Source organism: Macrobrachium nipponense, chromosome 17, assembly GCF_015104395.2.
Source record: "Macrobrachium nipponense isolate FS-2020 chromosome 17, ASM1510439v2, whole genome shotgun sequence".
NCBI classification, from domain to species: domain Eukaryota; kingdom Metazoa; phylum Arthropoda; class Malacostraca; order Decapoda; family Palaemonidae; genus Macrobrachium; species Macrobrachium nipponense.
The window spans coordinates 27145974-27164213 of NC_087210.1; the positions used below are offsets into that span (position 1 = coordinate 27145974).

The following is an 18240-nucleotide window of genomic DNA, read 5'->3' on the forward strand; positions in this document are numbered from 1 at the left end:
CCCCTCTCACCAATACACGGGTAGCAGGGTTCTCTCTCTCTCTCCTCTCTCTTCTCTCTCTCTCTCTCTCTCTCTCTCTCTCTCTCTCTCTCCCCTATGCATTTTATATCCATCAAGGGTTCGCTGCACGCTAACCCTTCCAAGTTACATTTCTCCGCCATGCAACAAATTCAGGTGGGCTCAGGGAAAGGAAGGGAAGCAGAGAGAGAGAGAGAGAGAGAGAGAGAGAGAGAGAGAGAGAGAGAGAGAGAGAGAGAGAGAGAGAGAGAGATACCCACGACTTACTCGACTCCCATAGTATATATCCGATACCTGTCGACCAGCAAAACGCCGAACCTTGAGCCAACTTAACCGCAACTTACCACCATCAGCCTGGTGTCTCTTGGGTTTATCAGGTACAATTTATTGACTATGAAACTAAGCAAAATTGCCAAAGGTTAAAATCATACCATTTTTTAAAAATATTTCGTTACAATTGCGATTCTAACAATTGCGATTCTATGCTATTTTGGATGAGACCGCTAGCACCATGCCTTACGAACAATATATTCAAATGCATTCTATGGAATAACTTCTTTATCCAGATATTATATCAAACAGCACACTGATTTTTGTGGGAATGTGCCCATATCTGTCCTATATAACAGGGATATATATATACTCGAGTTCCCTCGCTACGTGGATTTATAGATTTATAGGATTTTGGCACATATGCCAAGCACTGGGACAACTAAGGCCATTCAGCGCTGATACGGAAATTGATAGTGAAAAGGTTTGAAAGGTGTGTGACAGAAGGAAAACCTCGCAGTTGCACTATGAATGAATTGTTACGAAGTGGACAGTAAGATGGAAGAAAGAGCATATGAATGGAGGTACAGTAAAAGGAATGAAAGGAGGTTGCAGCTGGGGGCCGAAGGGACACTGCAAAGAACCATAAGAAATGCCTACATTGCACCGCACGAGGTGCACTGACGGCACTAGCCCCCTTACGGGGTTCCCTCGCTAGGGAGTGAAGTGCTACATACATATATACATAACCACACATTATATATATATATATATATATATATATATATATATAATATATATATATATATATATATTATATATATATATATATATATATATATATATATATATATATATATATATATATATATATATATATATATGTATGATGTATGTATGTATATCGGGACCAGACAAAGGAGCCAGCGAAAGAGAAACGTAAGGGGCGGCGGCAGGAGGGAAGGGCCCTGCCTTCCCTGATGCTTGGAGCGAGCGACCCTGTTCCACCGATCGTTCGCAATTGCAGGGACGCCCCACCACCACACCACCATTAATGCATCGGCATAAACTAGAATGGATGACCGGTGAAAGTTGAAGAAAGGCTGCAGACTGAGGAAGGGGATGGGAGGTCTACCTAGGAAAGAGGTCATTCGAAATGGTGGCAAAAAGAGATACCAGAGGTCATTAGTAAGGGTGGCAAAAAAAAAAAAAAGTTATAAAAAATAAATGCGAAGAGAAACTGTTCCTCCTGGGGCAGAACCGCCAGCGGCACCAGAAGAATCACAGCTGAACAACCGCGGCAGCAGCTGTTGCTGGAGGCTGAAGCCGTCGATCGGCATTTAGGAGGTGGAAGATGCAAGCAAGCACGGAAAAAAAAAACAAAAAAAAAACAAAGCTACCCAGTCAGCTACCAACCAATCCTAGTGAAGAGGAAAGGCGCCTTGGCTAGCTCGACCCGAGATTTAAGAATGCAGCTTCATCAAGTCTTTGTGTCTGTGGCTACGTTTGACGCCAGATGATTCGAGGTCTCTTTCTCTACCAAGAAGAATGGAAATCGGAAAATGACCGGCTGGACATTTACCGAGACTGATCCCCACAGGGATTGCAATTTAGATAATAGAATAGAGTATGTCACATTTCAAGAAATGGCTCAAAAGTTAGAGATACAAATGGTAATGCTCATCCGGGGATTTTAATAACAACAATAATAAGCTGTTGTTGTTTGTGATTATATATAATGTTCAGTGCCCGACACAGTCTTCGAAAGAGCTGATGTGGTGTTCGTTGTCTTTCGCTGCAAGCGGACGGGTGTCACCCGCATGCATGGTAAAGAAGGCTGGGAAGAAAGAAAAAAAAAAATCTGATGTGGCACAAGGCAGACGTTGTCGTCAACCTACCGATAGCACAGCGGGAGGGGGGGGAGGGGGAGGGAGCCAGATCTTTTGCCACTACCTCCAACTCCCCCTTCCCTCAGCAATGCTGATGTTGGAAGACTGGGGAGGGAAGGGGGTCCAGAAAAGGGGGAGGGGAGGGGGGGTAGGAAAAGGGGAATGACTGGTGCTTGTGGCGCAACGGTGCTATAAATCGTGCTCTGTACCAAAGCTTGTATGCTGCTGGTGCAGTCGAGAGAGGCCACAGCCTTACCATCCACACCCTCCCCTCCCCCTCTTCAGCCACCCATAAACCACAGTGCCCACTAACCAGCCCACATGCACCTTAAACGCCCACTCTCACGGGCCCCTAACCGCCAGCCCCTTCTTCCCTCGCCCTCTGTCCCTCTGCTCACCCTACCAACACACTGCATTTGAACGCAAATCCGCTATTAAACACGACCCAAAAATAACCAACCGGAGGACTACGCTAGCCGACGCCCGTGGTAGTAGGTGCCCTCGTGATCAGACAAATTTCCCCATTTTGCCCCATTCCATTCGAAACGATCAGTTCTATAACCAATCAACAGCTCAGTGGTCTGGTAAAACTAAGATATACTTGACTTTATAACCAATCAAGGTCTAGACTCGAATAGCTGTACAGATCTCCAAGCATACTATTTCACGTTTCACTTTTCGCAACTCTTGACTTGCACATCATAAAATATATAAAAGGCGAATTTATTGAAGTGCAAAATAAAAGAAAAAACTGTAAATACACACATACATGAAAATATAAAGTGATTACGATGCAAAATACCTCTTAAAACATACAAACAGATATATCGCCGCCCGAAAATCAATACTCAAAAATCCAATGGATAAAAATAAAAATAAATAAAAGCGTCCCAAAATCCCGCTAAGTGAATGAACGCTCTACAGAATAAATGCATCACATTCGTTATGGCAAAGGACAGGCTGCCCGATGTACCCTCGAGGGAAGTGAGAATATGTCAAAAAAATGATTGACGTCGAACCTATGAAATTTTTGCATTCGGGCCAACACAAAGGCCATATCGTAGAATAATAATAATAATAATGAATTTCTATCTTACACTCTTTATTTCGGCAAAGTATTCCGATATATTAATTATTTCAACTTACTAAACAATAGATACTCCGGGCAATATAAGTATGCGAGTATAACATGTTTTCCTTGTTGCGATATATATCTACTTCTATCAGAGAACGAAATCATGACCACCCACAAGAATAACCGGGTTGTAGCATCAGCTTCAGGAGCTACAACCCAAATAGACCAACAACATTCGTTTTGATAAAGCACGCATCTTAGTACAATTCATTCAAGCAACGTGATGGGTTTGACGTGAATTTAAAAACCATTCACGCGCGAAAAATCCGAATTGTAAAATAGTGAGGATTATTACTCTTCATAAATGTGACAAGTAAAACATGATGCCCATATTATATATATATATATGTGTGTGTATATATATATTATATATATATATATATATATATATATATATATATATAGAGAGAGAGAGAGAGAGAGAGAGAGAGATTGAGAGACGAGATGAGAGAGAGACGAGAGAGAGAGAGAGAATGTACAAAAAGGGCCTACAAACTAACAATGACATCGTTGTTTGGATAACCATGAAGTTTCCATGCCCAGATTTATGATAACGTAAGAGAACCAATGCAAAAGGATGCTGCATTGTGATGTACTACTTTACATAATAATAAAGCAGGGGCAATGAGAAAATCCAAAAGTTGACGGCGCTACCTGATATTGGAAACTTGCATAGGAATGTCTTCCACTTAAAAGGTAAACTTCTACAGGGCAAAATAAATGGCTCTCAATAAGGACAGACAGCTTAATATCGACTTCCTGCCTCAATATCAAGCACGCGCGTGAAGGGAAGAGTCCAACGGGGTCAATAACCTTTTTAAAAACTCCTCTCCGTCAGAGAGACTCAGACTGTATGTACGTACGCAAGAGTGTCCCCGTGTTCGTGATGCACCAATCCCCCCCCCCTCACCCCAACCAACCCCGCTCTCCCACAAAGCTTGGAGAAGTTTCCTCGCATCTGCACTCAGCCCTAAGCGGACATCAGTTGATGTCTTGAACGGGAGACCTGACGTCATATAGGAGGGGAAGCGACTTGGTAAGCCAGAAGCCAGACATTTTCGACGTCGTGCGCCGACCTACAACTGCAAAGACGCCCAACTTCATAATGCTTTTTTATCTACCCCTTGAAACGTCAATTTATGGGATATCCAGAAGGCAAGTGCTATGTGAGGGCTATCGATAGCCTCTAAACCTCAAAGAAAAATTTTTATAGTTAACTCGAGCATCAGCTCGCGGAAATTTGTTTGGTGTGGGGTAGGTGAGTAAGGGGGGGGGGGGGGGAAGGATTAGGAAGTGTCAGTTTCAAAACTCAGCGCTATGCGAACGTTCGCAACGCCACGCTCCTTAATTGGATGAGGGGAAGCAGCCATGGTAAAAATGAATCATGGCTAATTATGATAATTTTTGTTTCCTTCTTCGTGGAGTTTGAAATCAGTAGCCCCTTTTTTTTTTTTTTTTTTTTTTTTTCTTTTTTTTTTTTTTTTTTTTTTTTTTTACTATTTAGGATCGAATTCTCTCTCTCTCTGTCTCTCAAACGTGTGGCTTTTGTTATAAGCTTATATTTACTGATTAGACAGACGCACGTGAATCATTTTTTATAGGTAGACAAACACACGCGAAACCAAAATGATCTTATCGCACCATCTTAACTCTATTCAGGACGGAATTGATACATATTGCAGGCAGGAGTAAATAAAATCTCAAAGGGAAATGGCAGAAACCCTAATAAGCTTACCGCCATATCAGTTCACTGTTTGATAATATTAAAAAAACGAATGAAAGTTAACATTAGAGAAGTCTCTCTCTCTCTCTCTCTCTCTCTCTCTCTCTCTCTCTCTCTCTCTCTCTCTCTCTCTCTCTCGGCAGGTTAGCGAGCGTTTGGCACTGCTTGGCACTGGGCTGAGGCTATCAACAGATGCCACTTCACATAAACAACGGGTTAACAATCTCCCTGCCCAACCCCCTCCCTCCCTCCATCCGACTCCCTCGACCCTTCCTGAACAAGTCGGCGAGTGTGCGTCCCCGAAGTACGACTTCGAAGCGACACCACCACCGACTGCCCCGGGGACCTCCCCCAACGACCACTCTGTCGTCCTCCCAATTCGCATAGCAACGACATCGCTAACTCCTTTTAGGCTATGCAAATCCTGGACAACACTATGCCACAAATTTGTTTTCCTTTGCCGAGAATATAATACCCAAGAGTACAAGTGCTATCACACGGTACAATTAAAACAATACATTACAAATCAGAGGTCTCTTACCACACGGTACGTCACCATATACAGTCTCGTCATGAATGTCGTGTTCAACGAGGTATGAATGAAAAAGCACTTCCTTTTCAACAAAATGTTGTACGTAAGCAATGTTACGGAAAGACCTCGACTAATTCTTATAAACACTGAAAAGGGACTAGCATTCCTTCGGTACCACAAAATCGTGCTCAAGTCGCCCGTAACCCTGGATACGAACAGGGATAATCAGACCCCAATGAATTATTCAAGACGCGAGAGACTTTCATATTGTTTCATCAACGAACGACGTAGCCCCGTGGACCTCAAGGTACTTCGAGACACCTCATAAATCACAAGAGGCGTCTCCATCCTGTAAGCTAAAAGATTAACATAAATGACACATTCGCCGCATGCACTACCTTTCATGCATTTTTTTCATCTGACGAACTGCAATGATGATGGCACCTGGGGACTATCTACGATATAAAGGTATCACATACCGTCACGAATGTCGCAAAGCCTTCACACGTACTCGCTTGAAACTAAACACAAGCAACCGAAGCAAACAAATGTTAAGAAATGCCCAAGACAACAACAACAAGACAAACGCAAATAAGCAATCGAAAAAAATACACATAAAACCGGGAATTCGAAAACAAACTAAAAGACTTCTTACCTAAGAAATATCGTCATAGTAAGTGAAAATTAACCCCATAAACAAATCAAAATGCAGACGGGGAATGGAATGTCCGAAAATAGCTAGCCCACCTCGCAGCGGAACCATCTGGCGGTCGGTTGGGGAGGAGAGAGAAAAAAAAAAGAAAAAAAAGGAGGAAAAAACTTGATAATTATCAAGTCACATTTTGTGAGAGAGAGAGAGAGAGAGAGAGAGAGAGAGAGAGAGAGAGAGAGAGAGAGAGAGAGAGAGAGAGAGAGAGAGAATGAAATTAATCAATCCGATATACAGTTTATTGATATTTTATCATAATAAACACTGAAAACATTCTAAATCTTCCGCACGTAAGGCTGTATCTCTACGAGAGAAATAAAAGAACACCACAATTGAACTATACTGTATTGGTTAGCGCAAATAGCGTCTGTGCACCTAACTAGTATTTTTCTCGCCATCTCCAGTCCGATCCCGTACGGTACCACACTGTGTGTGTGTGTTGTGTGTGTGTGTGTGTGATCCATCCTTCCTTCGATGAAAAATGAGACCGAGGTTCACTGTATCCAAATTTCCGTCTTCATCCAGGGAGACACTTATTGATAAAAGCCAAGCATTTCATTGTGGCCGGACCCTATATACTTAATCATTCTGATGATGCAACTTACGTTATAAAGCCCATTCAGCCAGTCGTCACTCATCTTCATTTCCCTGTTTACGTAAGCATAAAGTCTTAAAAATGTAACGAAAAAGTTCCGCCGTATACTAATCATCATTCCGTAGAGCGCAATTTAAAAAAAAAATGACCTTATTGTCTAATATTGAAAACTTTATTCACGTTTCTTAATAAAATTTTATCTTGTTTCCAATGTAAATAAACTAATAATGATATGCATATTTGAAACATTTTAATGTTTAATCCGTAAATAACCTACAGGATTTGGTAGCAATCTCTCAAAACATGTTTTTATGTATCATTACTCGCCATACGCGTAGTTGATTCTTACATATATTTACGCAACTGTAGAACCGTTATTCTACACTCTTACCAATAATATAATCTGTTATCATTTACAACATATCCTCGAACGACCAAAATAAGAGAGAGAGAGAGAGAGAGAGAGAGAGAGAGAGAGAGAGAGAGAGAGAGAGAGAGAGAGAGAGAGAGAGAGAGAGAAATATCTTTTTTGAAAATATAAGTCACCATATAGTTAAACAGACACTAATCAAGTACGGTATACCAGAACAGGTTACTCTGATATCACTAGCATGCTGTCTTATTATAGGGTACGTAACAGAAATAAAGCTCACTGTAACGCAATGATTCTGAACTCAGAACTACCACAGACACGGCCGGAATCGTGACAAGTTTTTCATGATCCACAATAAATTTTCAAATGCTGGAACATACAGGCGAAGACACAATAAAAGTCGTGGGTTCTTTCTATTTACGTTGTCTATTTCCGGTACATTCTATTAGCGGGTAATGACGTACACTAACATACTCAACTGATAAATTCATCTCCATTTAAAATTTGTGACACGAAGTCGTTTTGAAACAAGTCAGGTTTTAATTTAATTATCATTGCGCAAGCATAAAAATTCGAATATTCAAGACAGCAATGGTTAAATAAATGTACTGGTTGAAAAAAGCAATTACTACAGCTTTTTATTTTGTAAAAACGATTTCAACTGTTTACGTTTAGTTTACCAACATTTACCGATGAGGTGTCTTGAGAATCAACGAGTAACATATACTGTAAGCAGTACCAAATTCATTACGTTTAAATATACCAAAATGAGCAAGACAACTTTAATACATTAAAACGTTAATGCTATGCAACCTGAAGCGCTAATGTTTTTGAATGTCATATTATTTAGTGGATAATGAATGAAAATGTTAAGAAAAAGTCTCAACGATATGTCACTTAAGACAAAATATCTATTTGCATTAAAGATCCACCGAGAGGACAACTGTGGTTTCATACAGTATTTGATCTTTGAGTTACAAAGCTTCCGTACGGATGGATTTTTCGAAAAGAAAGTGTATTTCTGCCGGTCATTTAATCAAGGAGGCCACATAGATGGTATGACTTCCTTTAATAAAACCATATTTTTGCAAAGGACAACTCATCTTACGTTTATTTACTGCCCAGCATTCTTTAAAAACCCCATTCCACGGTCTATAGTAGATTCACATCAACCGTGCATTTGATGTCTAAGCTAGTCAGTCTCTTACGACGCTCCTGATTGGCTGTTGATAAGCCAATGACAGGGCTGGAAACTCTCAGTCTCTCTCGAAGAGTTCACATGGGTGGGATCTATGTTCCACTTCTCCTGAGGGATATGTCTTTCAAAATTATCCCCCGGGAGATGTGGAACATAGATCCTGCCTGTGAACTCTCTCTCGAGAGAGTTTTCAGCCCTGTGAGTGGCTTATCAACAGCCAATCAGGAGCGTCGTAAGGGACTGGCCTAGGCATTATATGCACGGGTGATGTGAATCTACTATAACCAACAATATTCTCAAACACAACGACGACGACGCAAACTGAATGACTCACCAAAGCGACTGATGCCACCGGGAACTATTCCTCACCTGAAAGAAAGGTAAAAATCATATATGAATGACTTGGTTTGCTTTACAAGAAAACGAAGCTTTTCAAAACAACAAATTTAAGAACCATGACGTTCTCACAAACCGACTCGACTTTAGGTTCTATTTAAATATTCCTAAAAATGAGCAGCACACAAGTCGGGGAGGGGGGGGGGGGGGGTGGAAGGGGAGGTCAGATACTATTTAAATGAAGTAGCCAAAAAAGTCATTAAATTGCTAGGCACTATTCAGAGCACTTGAGAAATAAGATATAAGATAAAAACATCGTGAATGACAGCATGACATCGAGATAACTATCTGAACAGGTGTAGATACTAGCCCTCTACCTACATAACGAATATCATGCATTAACTCAAGTAGGCGCACTAAAGACGCTAAATAAAATTCCCAGGAAGAACACCAATTTTTAGAATTATGCTGGCTTAGGCAAGAAAGCATCGCCACTTTGGATTTGTGATCTCCATACCGACATCTGATCTACATCTAAAACGAAGGTTTGCTTTTTCTACTAGATTAGATAACTCGACCCTTTCCAGGACGAGCTCCTCGTTGGACGAGTGGGTTCCGTGCTCGCCTACCTTTTCGGTAGTCACGAGTTCGATTCACCGCTTTGCCAACGTGGAATCAGAGGAATTTATTTCCGATGATTAGAAATTCATTTCTTCATTTCATGTGGTTCGGATCCCACAATAAGATGCAGGTCCCGTTGCTAGGCAACCGATTGGTTCCTAACCAGGTAAAAATACCTACTAATCCTCCGTGGAGTGGTTACACTAAAAAATACTTAACTTTATTTAACCTTCACAGGACGGCCTCTTACCACTGATGGGCTGCCGTATACGGCAGAAATATCCTATATTTCCAGGTATTAGCTTCATCTCCACTTTACGGGACAATCCAAATTTTGTTTAAACCATTACAAACTTTGCCAACTTACGTCTTCGTGAAAAATTCAAGACCATTCTTACTAATAAGTCCGCAGATTGAAGCTTAAACAGCCGGAGAAAAAATGACGCCCACTACGCAAGTATCATCCTTTGGGATGATTACTTGAATCAAAATTTTACTCAAACACACTCATGTATACTATATGTATATATATACACTTCACATGGAAGAATTATAACCCTATGTTAAGGAAATATATACAATTTGCAAAGTTTGAGACAAATTTATAGAAAGCTAATTTTAAAAAATCCTTATATAACAGCCATCGCCATTTAGACTCCAGCGATGTGAGGAAACATACATCTTGCACAATCCGACGACACGTCACCAATATACTTGACGAACGACAAAAACATCAACATTCTTATTTTACGTTATCCTACACAACTATAGCTAACATTAAATATCGGGAAATGAATGAATCTACAAACAATCGATAAGGATAACATTATCATCAAATTTCTTGTATGTATGCCTTAAGACATGTAATAATTAGTGGTACGGTACAGCATTTATATATATACTGTAAAAACTTAATTTCATTCGCAAACCAAATTTCAACTCAACAAAAAACGCTGTAATTGTAATCTACTTACTGGAAGATGTTAGGGCAGCGCTACTATTTGTATTTCGGACATTTATGGGCCGCTGCGCCTCTCTATGCCCTACATGATGCAACAAACCGGACCCCGATCGGATAATTCTCCGATTTTTGGCGAATACACCATTTGGTGACCTAACAGCTGGTGGCTCTAATGCGAGTAATTGAAGAGATCAACAGATTTAAGAAAGTAATATAACATCCCGATAACATAGTAAGGTATCTTCCCTGATGATAAAACTTTTGATCGTTGTGTATTCATTGCGCTAACAAGTCATTCATTTTTTCAATTAACGTTAAACATAGTACGTATTACATAAAAGCCATTGAGTCGAATGTGTTGCTTCTGAACAACAACCACAGTTGTCAAGTGATTCAATATTACGATACTTATCATCCTGCAAAGTGGAAAGTATACTCGTCTCTAAAGCTCTAAAGATCAGCAAAGGCATCTTTTATGTTACCGCGTGAATCACTCGCAACTTGCTTTTAGACAATTATCATACATAAAAATAACTCTAGTTAGAATAAAGCAGTCTATACATCATGCCAAACGCTGGTAACTTAAAAAAGGTACAAATTCGAACATTAAAACCAGGTTTGTTACCACCAATGAAGAGAAATGCATTTGATATATCTATATTCATTCGGTGATTGAGTTGCAGTTTAGGAGTTAAGAGTTTTACTGACTAGGTCTTGGGCAAATCGTTAAGAACAAGCATATATATGGCGAAAACGGGTATAAATGGATGTCAGCAATGCCTTTGCTCGGTGTAGTATCAGCACTTGATGGGAGCCACAACCAGAGAAAGGCTTCATTTCGACGACGTATATATGCGCCATTGCAAGACCTATGAATCCAAAGCGAACGACCCCCTACCCCTTACCCCCCCCCCCACAACACACTTGGCAATACTTTTAGGGAAACCACGTTTTATTTTGCACAAATAAAAAATGATCTTAGGAGTCATTGAGATATATAAAATTTGGAAGACTTTTCCCTTTGGAATGGCAGGCCACAGTTAGACTTGAACTTACACTTAATTCTAAGTTAATGAAACACACAAGGCCCATATGGTAAACTTCTTGGGAAATATGACTATGGACTGTCATCCAGTGTCGTCTTAATGTTCTTTTCGACTTTAGCAGTATTCTAACGCTGATAATGTAATAAGCAGCGCCTTCTTAAAAAATAATAATAATAATAATGCCATCCATGAGTCACCGTTGGTAGTCAGTCGTCGACGATTCATTTAACAAATATTAAGAAATGAAATATTCCTGGTGTAAACCGCCCTATAGCACAACGTGTATCTGAAGCCTTCATTTTTCACGCAGCGTGAATACCGATAGGCCTATCACTATGACAGTTCACTAAGAGGCCCCCTTGGGTAAGTCTATGATATGGAAATCAGCTATGGTGAAGTTACGCTGAAAAGACAGAGGCCTACCCTCATGAAAAACAAAAAAAAGTTTCTACAATTATACATTAGAAAACAAGAGTAATAAATATTTGCAAGTCAAATATGCGTTAGACTTTCCTGCTTTAACATAGTCACTTCCGAATTTAAGTGAAGAGAGAGAGAGAGAGAGAGAGAGAGAGAGAGAGAGAGAGAGAGAGAGAGAGAGAGAGAGAGAGAGAGAGAGAGTGTCTTTACTATCGGCTGAAAACATGGGTATAAATTTCCATATCAATCACTGGAAGGGAAGTCACAACACCTGAAAGCGCTAAAATAAATAAATTTACCCATTAAAAAACAACCTACGAGACGAAAGAAAATATGATGCAAAAAGCCGAAACTTTCACAATGTCCCGAGCAGGCGAATGGCAACCTAAGGAGTTAAATTGAAACTTACTTAAAGTCAAGATACAGGCATGAAATGTAGGGGTGACAAACGTACATGGTGGTTATTTTGTGGCAGAGAATAGGAAGGAGACGGAGGGGTGAGAAGGGACATAAGTAATGGTCAAAAACAGGTGGCGACTAAATACACCGGCTCAAAATGGGTTGCTCTATAAAAGGCCCCTATTGGACAAGCATGTGGCTAATAGCTATCCTTGCCCGTACAAGTGGTGGCCTGGCATACTCAATGGTTATGTACAAAAGATGAAGTAATAAATGGCGGAACGAAAGCTAACATAAATGACAATAACGGGATGCATGTAGGTTTTGAATGAAAATACAATCCGTATCATAACAAATTACTATTTAATAAAGTACCTGAGACCTATCGGCACCTCACTCAAGGCTTGTCAGCCATGTATTACCAATACAGCGATCAATTAAGTAAATGATGAATCGCAGTCACGGATAAACCAAGTCCCTTGAGTGTAATTCTTAATACTATATCGCTCATGACATCCTACAATTCTCGTAAAGCTTAACGATTTTCAGTGTATTTTTAGCAATTTATCAAGAATTACATTAAGAAAAGGGTCTTTTTTCAACATCACTATTAAAATGGTTGGAGAGACGAGCACTGCTCACATCGACTTGGATAAATATGTTACGGTTTCTCTTCCATCCAATACACTCAGGCCAAACCATTCAGCTCACCAAGCCCTCACTGCTTTTCAGTAAATACAAAAGAAAAGAAACTACCCCAGAAAGTCACAAAGTGATCAAATTCTGTGAAGGTCTTCTTCATCACAGTTGATCCAACTAAACAAACCTTCAGATGACCGCCCCTTAATGCATCCGATTCCATGTTGATGTTCAGCTGCCCTTCACCAAAAGAACAATAGCATGCAGTGTTTATATATGTTTCCCTCAAGAATATTACTCGACAATTCCGAACAGCAACGTATCAGAATCAAGATCGGAAATACCGCCACTGCCCCAGAGGTAACAACCTACTCTTTAGCGTTTTTCTAACCTGGGCCCCGCCATTAATGTTTCCTACGCAGAGACATTCACGGAGTACTGCTTATTGCCGCCACGATAGCAGTGGGTCATAAACACTGACCCGTTATTATAAGGTGCACGAATGCAATAGCGCCAGGAACTGACAGACACTGCATGTGGCAGTAGTGCAATGACTTAAGCGACCAATGAGTAGCCTATCGGGTACATCTGACTGAGAAAAGGACTCCAAAGAAATGAGTCAGAGAAATGTCATACAGACTATACGATTATCATCGTTGCTTCTCAAGCAAAGGCCCAGGTTCGAATCTTGGGATGGGCCAAAGCACTTATCAAATTATAATTGCTTCTGTATGCAAGTTATTCTTTAAAGTATACTGAATTCGATATATTAAACGATATTCGTGGCTTGTTTTATATATATATATATATATATATATATATATATATATATATATATATATATATATATATATATATATATATATATATATCGCAGCGACCAAACTCGACTTATCTTTCATTGCTAGCGTTTAATATTTCTCTTTCACTGATCTATGTAGATTTAATAGTTTTCATGCTAGACACTGACTTTGGTATCATCGTACGCTGTAACAGTTGCACTTTGTTACAATATGATCAAACATGTCTAAATGTGAAAATAAATAAATAAAGTAACCATAAAACACGCCACGAATTACACATCAGAAATAAAACTTTCAGTACCACTCAAAAGCATAATGAATTACCCTTTCACTGATATACCTATAGCTGGCAGGTATTTACGTTTGATGCTGTACATCAACACACGAGGAAATATTTACAGAATGTCGTCGGGAACTTGCCTAGCAACATATTTCTTGATCGTTCTGTGAAAATTTAGTTGTCATACCAGAATACTCACTTTGGTATCAATTTAAAAATGAATAACTATTCTTAATCGCTCAGCCCTCATTACAGCAACATGACAAAAATAAAAGGTCAAAATTGCAAATTGAAGCCTAAAATAAAAAGTAAACACTTTCTCATAAAAGCATCACAAAAATTGGTATAAAATATTTTTGGTACCAAGCAAACTTCAATACAAAGATTTTCCGATTAGTATAGTATATTCAACCCCGCCAAAGCGTAGGAAGGCACACTAACATATATATATATATATATCTATATATATATATATATATATATATATATATATATATTTGTGTGCGAGTGTGCGTGTGTTCATTAATTACCTAACGCCACTTATATATTATACTTTCATTTACATATATCGATAATTGGTTCCCTTTACATTACGGCATTGAGATAAAAAGATAATTTTGAATTTTACCTAATTTTTAGCTACATCGAGGAAGCATCGAATTCAAATGTAAAAGGGCCAGAGAAATTCCGCCACTCTTGTCTTATCCGTGCTTTATCTTCCACAGATCTCCAGTCTTTTCTCACAGGATTCATCCAAGTAGTTCCGGGTCCTCCAAATATGCTGGTCCCCACGAGGCAACCTGACACTATCAATACTCCCAGGGGTTTTGCAAAGGTAATGTCACTGGCATCATCTCCAGGACATACAAGACTTCTGTAATTTCCTACATGATTTTAATATCTTCCTGCAGATAGCATAGTATCTTCTCAAATCTAGAAAACCTTTTAGGAATAGTTTCATTACTACAGATCGTAACAGGCTTATGCACAATCTTGCTTTCGCATACAATTCCAATCTACGTGATTTCCATATCTTATTCAGCCTGCCATTTTCTTATTTGTCTTTTTTTTTTTGTCGCACTAAATTCTAATTCAAGAGAAACTATTAATTGACATTGTCCCTAAATATTTGAAAGATACGACCTCGCCAAGTCTTCCTAAGTCTACTGTAATTCATCCATCTGTGCATACTTTGTCCTCATTACTACTGTCTGTCTTTTGTTTGTTTTGAGCCTCCCCCGTTCTCTGTCTCTTGTCTCGATGTAGGTAAGGGGCATTCTATCAAACAAGCTCTATAAATCTCGTGGCATTATATGCACAGTCTAAATAAAGGTTCAATAGTTACTACTCCCATCAAAACCTTGCCCAATCTCCGACCGCTAGTTACCATATAAAATTTATGAGAAAGGCAAACAGCAAAAGTGAAAAAAACATTCCTTACGGCACCCTACTGTTTCCTGCAAATTCACCTGACATCTGCTTTGTCCACGGGTAATTTAAATAAGCTTTACGTACTATTAACAGGGCTGCCACAGTGATGCAAAACCTTCCACAAAATTGGTCTCTGGACGCCGTCAAATCTCTCTCGTAATCAGCACAAGCCATTCACTGCAGCGTATTGTATTCAGCCTTTTCTAAAAACAGCCTGATTATTTCAAAGCCTTTATCAATGTCTCTTTCCAGCCAATTGAAAGTAAATTTACTCTAAATTTCTCTTATTATTATGATTATTATTATTCACCAGATGCAACCAATTCATATGAACAAACCCACAGGGGTCACCGACTTGAAATTCAAGCTTCCCAAGTATATGGTGTTCATCAGGAAGAAGTAGGAGGAAGTACAGGGAAATACAAAAAGAAGGGATCCCACTTATTAAAAAAATAATAAAATAAATAAGTAGATAAACAAATGGGTAAATAGACAAAAGTCATTCACATGCAAGAAGAAGAACATTAGGGTGTACGTAATGCATTACATTTTCGCTTGAGCCTCTGAAGCTCCAACTGCACGACATCCTCAGGGAGGCTCTTGTTCCGCAGTCCAACGGACCTCTGGAACAGAAGTTCGACAGCGAGGCACAATTACTATACAACCGACTCCAGTGCCAGACATCTGTGGTTATGGCACTGGATTCACTTAGGAAACCTCTCTTTGCTACCTTAGCTAATCTTATAATTCCCAATCAGCTATATATCCTTTATTTACGATCCAAAATTTTGCAACAGATTAGTTAGCATAAGTCGTGTCATTTCACATTCGGCTAAAATCACCTCTGAAATTATTCCATTACAGTTTTGTTTTCCATATCTTAGGTTACTTACTACTGATCTACCTTCAAAGCCGTGAATTAAATTCATAGCTGTTCAGATCTCCGTCAGCATCAGGTATATCAGTCATATTATTCAGTAATATTTCTTATTCTTGAACTCGCAAAAATGTTCCTCCCTCTTCTGCCTTTCTCGTCAGACGTTAATATGGTCATTTCTACTTTTTCTCTTTACGCACGGATATTTCATTAATAATTCTGTGGGCTACCCTAACACCAATGCCACTCCCTGAATACATGACTTCTTCAACATCATCAGTCTATTTGTATCTTGTCCTTCCGCTAGTGTATATCTACTCCCTGAAATGTGTCCCCCTCTCTCTCTCTCTCGGTTAGGATCGGTCACTAGCCTCATACCTTTTGTTAGAAAAACACACACACACACACATATATATATATATATATATATATATATATATATATATATATATAGTATATATAGGTGCACGCATATACATACGTCTATACACACGGCACACGCGCGCTTACAAAAATAAAAAAAGGAACTGCTAAAAGGAATCCCAAGAAAACCTCTCGTGGAAGGGAAAAGCGGAAAGGAGAGACTAGAAGAAAAAGAGGAAAAAAAAGTAGTGGCCGCTATCCCTAGATAGCAGATGGACGGGTGTTGGGACGGGGGTAGGTGCTAGGGTTAGGGTGTGGGTAGAGCCTTAGGCAGGTCGAGGGTCTCAAAGGAGGCAGAGCTCGTTACGCCATCACGTCTGAGAGAGAGAGAGAGAGAGAGAGAGAGAGAGAGAGAGAGAGTTTTCTTTCTGTTACCTTTAAGACTGGTCCAGCCCTCGGGACAATCGTTCGGGGAGAAGGAAAGTACGTATATTCCGCTAGAAAAGAATTTCGTCTTGAAGATGTACCGTTGGTTAAGCATGGTAACCACACACGAAAAAAAAGGTTGTTCCACTTGATGTTGTTACAGTAAAAATAAAAGTGCCCTAATAATAATAATAATAATAATAATAATAATAATAATAATAATAATAATAATAATGCCATCCCGTTAATAGAAACATATTACTCCTATCAGCTGACTACATCAGCCACCCAATAACTTCGTACATAACGGAACTCAGCCAAAGTAACCCTTATTTACATTTAAACACAACCAACCACTTGTTGCTGCTGCTTATATCGCTTTATTTATTAGTTGAGCGCCCTCCCCCTCCCCCTGGCCGTACCTCCCACATGATTTGAATATTCGACCTTGCCAGGGCGAATGAATTTACTTCAACTGCAATTAAAGATACCGACCGATCATTATAACGTTGAAATCCTTGAACCCTTTCAGAATAACCAAATTCTTGAACTTGACCGCGGGGTTTCAACGCCGCAATATGACTTGCAACTGTAACTAACTTTTCACCTCTGTGCTTACGACGGATCAAATTGAAAATGGCAAGATTGCGATGTCAGCAAAGACAAACATTCCCCGTCTGTCCAGCGTTGTTTTGCAGTATCTGGGGCAAACCAAGATAATAAAATTACCGTAACGTATCTTTAAACACGATACTTGACAAAGGACAAAACCATACCCAGATTCCATACGTTACAGCAGATCTAGGTAACTCAATTCACATGAATCGGTCTTTACATATTCGAAAGGCGATCACCTTACGTAACCGGAAGAGGAACCGTACATTTTCTGGCAAGCAATAAACATTACCTATAAAAAACTTTTCGAAAATTCCCAACATCCAGAGAAAAGATATTCTTGTACACTACACTGATCTTGCTCCCAAGCAAACAATGATTCAGAGAATATTCTTACAGCTGCCAACTCATTTGTTACTGTGGTATCAAAACCTGACTGGTTATTTTATCAATTTGTATTGAGTCAGCCCACTCATTTGTTACTGCTGGTATCGAAACCTGACTGCTTGTTTTATTAATTTGTATTTGAGTCTGACAACTCATTTGTTACTGCTGGTGTTGAAACTTGACGCCTTACTTTA

General features: G+C 39.5%; 1 protein-coding gene across 1 annotated transcript in view; it reads right to left on the reverse strand.

Annotated features, from left to right (window-relative positions):
- The window catches only part of LOC135196147 (uncharacterized), an 805200-nt gene that overhangs the window by 33249 nt on the left and 753711 nt on the right, over positions 1–18240 (reverse strand). The window contains 1 exon segment of the mRNA XM_064222701.1: positions 8777–8811. The gene's annotated coding sequence lies outside the window, so the exon portion shown is untranslated.